Here is a 6347-nt window from a genome sequence, read left to right on the forward strand (position 1 = left end):
AAAGATTCACCACCCTCTGAGTGAAGAAACTTCTCCTCATCTCAGTCCTAAATGGCCGACCCCTTATTCTGAGACTGTGACCCCCCCGCTAGATCTAGACATCCCCAGCCAGGGGAAACAACCTCTCAGCATCTACCCTGTCAAGCCCCTTAAGAATTTTACAGGTTTCAATGCGATCACCTTATGGAATACCTTCTGCAATGGCCCGGCAGCATCAGTAGGAGTATTTCTGTGATGATCCAACAGCACCGCAGAGCTCAGAGATAAAGTTATTTTCACCAATAAATTCAAAAAATAATCATGATGTCTGTTTTGAAGAAAGAGCAATATTATTCGCCATTTATTCTTTACAACAAGGTGCGCAGATTGACAGCGATTGCCTGCAGTGACTTCAAACCTTACGAATACAAACATGAATTTTTTTTATTAATCGGGACTAGCCAAAGTGTTCTTGCAGAGAGCCGGCACGGGCTCGACAGGCCAAATGGCCTCCTTCTGTGCTGTAACTGTTCTACAATTAGTTTATTCTTTTTCTCATTATTTTTTTGTTGGTAGGGTGGTGGAGGAGGAATTTTTTTGTTATTTAAAATAAGCTTTTTATTTCAAATAAAATTAAGAATTTTTTAAAGATTTGTTATTTGCCTCCAGAACCAGGGGTCACAGTCTAAAGATAAGGGGTAAGCCATTTAGGACAGAAATTAGGAGGAATTTCTTCACCCAGAGAGTGGTGAACCTGTGGAATTCTCCACCACACAAGGCAGTTGAGGCCAATTCATTAAATATATTCAAGACGGAGTTAGATATATTTCTTAAGGCTAAAGGGATCCAGGGATATGGGGAGAAAGCAGGGACAGGGTACTGAATTTGGATGATCAGCCATGATCTCATTGAATGGCGGAACAGGCTCGAGGGGCCGAATGGCCTACTCCTGCTCCTATCTTCTATGTTTCTATCCAAAAATAAGAGAGCGGATTAACCAGTATTAGATTTGAATAACTTTTTCTCCTTTTTTTTTCAAATGTTGCAGTGAGTTCTGATCAATTTTTAAAAATGTAAATTTATAAATATTTTTTGGTTAATTTTTTTGCCAAAAACGAAAAGTACCGACTCCGCCGGGACTCGAACCCGGAACCTTTGAATCGCTTCAGCCGCTAGAAGTCCAATGCGCTATCCATTGCGCCACGGAGCCACCTGTTGGAGCCAAGCTGGAAATAGCCTATTTATCCTCGCGTCGACTGTCACCACTGACTTTCGCTTTTACTTTTGCTGACATTCCACATTTTGCCAGCGCCTCTAGCTTTTCATTTAAATGGATCGCGCTTCTCGTCCACCTCATTTTATTTTTTTGTCTCTCTCTCTCTCTCTAACGCTCGATATTTTTTGTGCTGAGGCGAGGTGAAGTGTTTTAGGGTGGAAGCCGGCGCCGTTACTGGCTGCGGCCGCTAGGAGATGTCGACAAGCCGACCGGCTTTCGTGGAGGAGGAGGGAAGATGAGCGCATGCGCCAGGCCGTTGCCGTTGCCGGCGACAGCCCGTTGCCCTGGGCAACGCGGCCCGCCTTCCGCCTTCAAAACGGCGCCGCGCGCCGCGGATCGTTGGTGCGCGTGCACCGGGGGGATCCAAAATGGTGGCGTCCAAATGGAACAGCTCCCTGTTATCCCAGTACTGGTGCCAGTGCCCCACAAATCCAAACCCATTTCTCCCACACCAGTCTTTGAGCCACTCCCTTTTGCCTGGCACCATCATCCCTGATCACTTCTGTGGCACCATCATCCCTGATCGCTTCTGTCCTCCACCCTATCATAGACTTTGTTCTTTCCTCCCCCTTTTCCCCTGGCTCTGTGCTTGCTTAAAAATTGAATTCTCTAACTTCTTCCAGTTGTTTTTTTTATACATTCATGGGATGTGGGCATCGCTGGCAAGGCCGGCATTTATTGCCCATCCCCCTAATTGTCCCTTGAGAAGGTGGTGGTGAGCAGCCTTCTTGAACCGCTGTAGTCCGTGTGGTGAAGGTGCTCCCACAGTGCTGTTAGGGAGGGAGTTCTCGATTTTGACCCAGCCACGATGAAGGAACGGCCAATATATTTCCAAGTCAGGCTGGTGTGTGACTTGGAGGGGAACTTGGAGGTGGTGGTGTTCCCATGCGCCTGCTGCCCTTGTCCTTCTAGGTGGTAGAGGTCGCGGGTTTGGGAGGTGCTGCCGAAGAAGCCTTGGCGAGTTGCTGCAGTGCATCTTGTAGATGGTACACACTGCAGCCACGGTGCGTCGGTGGTGGAGGGAGTGAATGTTTATGGTGGTGGATGGGGTGCCAATCAAACGGGCTGCTTTGTCCTGTCGAGCTTCTTGAGTGTTGTTGGAGCTGCACTCATCCAGGCAATTGGAGAGTGTTCCATCACACTCCTGACTTGTGCCTTGTAGATGGTGGAAAGGCTTTGGGGAGTCAGGAGGTGAGGCACTCGCCGCAGAATACCCAGCCTCTGACCTGCTCTTGTTGCCACAGTATTTATGTGATTGGACCAGTTAAGTTTCTGGTTAATGGTGACCCCCAGCATATTGAGGATGGGGGATTAGGCGATGATAGAGACCTCAGCTACCTCAATCAAATTCTCCACAATTTCCTCCCTAAACCCCTTCATCTTTCTACTTATCACTCCACCTCTAAAAACCTTCTCAAAACCCAACTTTCTGACTAAGCTTTAAGTTACCTGTTCTTTCCTGTGTTTCCATGTCTAGACATCAACTAAAATAATCCAAATTGTTCAAGGTTTCACCCCAGGTTCCGCAGACTGTCTCCCTGTGGACCCTCAGTGACCAGGGTTTGCAGGACCTTCCAATTATCATTCTCTGGACCTCCATTTTTGGAAGGATGTAAATCACAGCATTTTGACATTTCAGTATTGCCATCTCTGCAAAAGTGACTTCCCCTAGCATCCCTTCCCCTTTATATCTCATTCATTTGGTACAAAAATATAACCAGCATCCACTTGGAAAAATAATCAGAGTAACCTGTCTCGTTTTTATCTTAACTCCCACTAAATCCTAACATTTCCCTAAATTTGACAACTCCAAAACCACCAGTTTAAATACCTGAATATTTTAGAGCTGTCAAGTTTAGGGAAGTATTAGGACGCAGTGAGAGGGGAGATTCTCACAGAATCCTCAATAATCCCAGTTTATACAAATCCCTGAATTGTGCACTTTTTTTCTTTGACAGTTCTGTATTATAGTTTTTTTAGCTATATTTTTAAAAGCTGATTAAAATCTGACAACGCATTGTCGAAATCACCAGAAAACCATTATTTCACCAACTAATATATGGAACCTGGTAAATCCCTTTGAAGGGCCAAGAACAGAAAGTAAGAAAGAGAGCTATACTAAAAAAAAAGGGGTATAGACATTGAGATAAGATGTTAGGGGGAGTCATACTTGGCGAGGGCCATCAAGCCTATGAACGAGAGCCTATGAACTCTTTGCCCGAGGATGCCCATCTCATGTCTATGTAGAGCTTTTATATTCCCATAGCTTAGCACAGCACAGAAAAATGACCTTTGTTGCATGCTCTGCATTGTGGGAAAACTGTGTTTTGAGTATGCAGATGGGATCCTTCCAGCAGGGGGTGCACCTGACCAAAAGAACTACAGCAGCCGCTCAGTGGAAGCCAGTGCTTAGTGTGGTGTTAACCCCTCTGCAAAGGGGGCAGAGGACCCCCAGGGGAGGAAGGAAATGGATTTGAAGCTTTCATTTGGTATAGCGACAATCACATGACCTTATTTATCGTGGTCATAAATCGGTGACCTCACACGCCACAACACTGCGCAGAATCATAGAATGATACAGCACCGAAGGAGGCCATTCGGCCCACCGTGCCTGTGCCGGCTCTTTGGTAGAGCTATCCAATTAGCCCCACTCCCTCCTGCTCTTTCCCCAGAGCCGTGCAAATTTTTCCCCTCCAAGAATGAAAACTGTGGGGCCACCTGAAGGATCCTGCAGGGTGACGTGAGTGTTGTCAACGAGGCCCTGGATTTGGAGGAAGCTTGCTATCTGCACGAACCCCAGAGCCCAAACCTTTTTCCGGCTGTCCATGGGGAACGTGATGAAAGTATTAGCAAACACAGCATCAGTCGCCTGATGAATGCAAACATGAAATGCAGCCCGAATGATGATCCCCTGTTGCAGCCTGGAATTTGCCAGAGGCAAAGAAGTTCAGGGCAATTGACTACTTGAAGGGGAAAAATTTGCAGGGCTCTGGGGAATGAGCAGGGGGAGTGGGACTAATTGGAGAGCTCTTTCAAAGAGCCGGCACAGGCACGATGGGCCAAATGTCCTCCTTCTGTGCTGTATCATTCTATGATTCACTACAAGCACTTTAGAATCAATTAATTTGCAAAAAATAAACTACCAACAAAATGTCTTCCAAACCATTGCAGTGTTTAAACAAGAGCAGATGAGGATCCCTTTGAGTAGCGCTGGAAATGACCACCCCCCGACCTGTACCGCCCATTTTTAGCGGGCAAGTTGAGGAAATAGCACATTGACTTGCAAATCATGTTGGGGACTGAACTACATCAACTGACCCCTATTTCAGTATTTTAATGAGGTCCCTGCCTGTTTCTGGCAGGAATGCTGGTCGTCTGAACCACTCGATAAACAGCGATCTAGACAAGGGAACTAGAGGTAATATCTCCAAATTTGCAGACGACACAAAGCTGGGTGGGCGTGTGTGCTGTGAGGAGGACGCCGAGAAACTCCAGGATGATTTGGACAGGTTGGGTGATTGGGCAGATGCATGGCAGATGCAATATAACATGGATAAATGTGAGGTTATCCACTTTGGTGGCAAAAACAGGAAGGCAGATTATTATCTGAACGGCAATAGATTGGGAGAAGGGGAAGTGCAACGAGACCTGGGTGTCCTTGTGCACCAGTCGCTGAAGGTAAGCATGCAGGTGCAGCAGGCGGTTAAGAAGGCAAATGGCATGTTGGCCTTTGTAGCGAGAGGGTTTGAGTACAGGAACAAGGATGTCTTGCTGCAGTTATACAGGGCCTTGGTGAGACCACATCTTGAGTATTGTGTGCAGTTTTGGTCGCCTTATCTGAGGAAGGATGTTCTTGCCATGGAAGGAGTTCAGCGAAGATTCACCAGGCTGATACCTGGGATGGCAGGAATGATGTATGAGGAGAGATTGGGTCAATTGGGCTTGTACTTGCTGGAGTTTAGAAGAATGAGAGGGGATCTCATTGAAACTTTAAAAATTCTGACAGGACTGGACAGACTAGATGCAGGAAGGATGTTCCCGATGGTCGGGGAGTCCAGAGCCAGGGGTCACAGTCTAAGGATAAGGGGTAGGCCATTTAGGACAGAAATTAGGAGGAATTTCTTCACCCAGAGAGTGGTGAACCTGTGGAATTCTCTACCACAGAAGGCAGTAGAGGCCAATACATTAAATATATTCAAGAAGGAGTTGGATATATTTCTTAAGGTTAAAGGGATCAAGGGGTATGGGGAGAAAGCAAGGACCGGGTACTGAATTTGGATGATCAGCCATGATCGCATTGAATGGCGGAACAGGCTCGAGGGGCCGAATGGCCGACTCCTGCTCCTATCTTCTATGTTTCTATGTTTCTATGAGTGATCACCTCTGGTCTACCGGATGGGTGACGCTACCACAAGGGCTTCGTTACGGTAAAGGGTTGTAATACAGAAAGCAGTACAGAAAATCAGTTCCTGCATTTTGGGGTTCAGAAGACAGGTCTGGCAAAGGTCTCCCCAGACAGGATGAAGAGGCAAATTATTTGTTTGGGGAGAGGGAAGGCAAGCACAATCTAAAATATATATTTTCTGAAGAAAAAGAAGAGCTACTTTCACAGCAATCAGTGTGAGTATGTCCCAATGACATAAAATAGCTGACACAGGAATGTCATCCATTCTTAAGCATTCTTACACTATTATCATCTACAGTTATTTTAAGCCTTTAAGGGCACAAGGCTAAATACTTAAGTCTGGACCCCGGGCTCACTAATATTTTTGGTAAGTGGACCTGCGGTCAGACTAATTCAGTACCCTGGCTTACCCGTGCTCAGGTTCCACCTTGCACTTGGAACCGACAAGTTTCTGACTACATTGCCACCTACTGAGCCCACGTGGCTTATTAGAATAGAATTGTGTGAGTCACATTATCTGCCAACTTTCCACTGATGATGTTGTTGGTTCTATTATAAGTACACTGGGAATTGTAGTCTTACTCAGGATCAGTAAACAGTGGATTTGTATTTCATTAATGGCATATAAGGCTAATTATAATTCTTCTTCTTCTTAGGCAGTCCCTCGGATCCGAGGATGACTTGCTT

General features: G+C 46.1%; 1 non-coding gene across 1 annotated transcript; it reads right to left on the reverse strand.

The window, feature by feature from the left end:
• Positions 1-1104: 1104 nt before the first annotated feature.
• Positions 1105-1189, reverse strand: trnar-ucu (transfer RNA arginine (anticodon UCU)). Its single transcript is given in 2 exon segments — positions 1105-1140; positions 1153-1189. It is a non-coding gene; the product is annotated as a tRNA-Arg (tRNA).
• Positions 1190-6347: the final 5158 nt, after the last annotated feature.

This window comes from Somniosus microcephalus, chromosome 31, assembly GCF_052327205.1.
Source record: "Somniosus microcephalus isolate GS21.2 chromosome 31, FLI_Smic_1.0, whole genome shotgun sequence".
Taxonomy (NCBI): domain Eukaryota; kingdom Metazoa; phylum Chordata; class Chondrichthyes; order Squaliformes; family Somniosidae; genus Somniosus; species Somniosus microcephalus.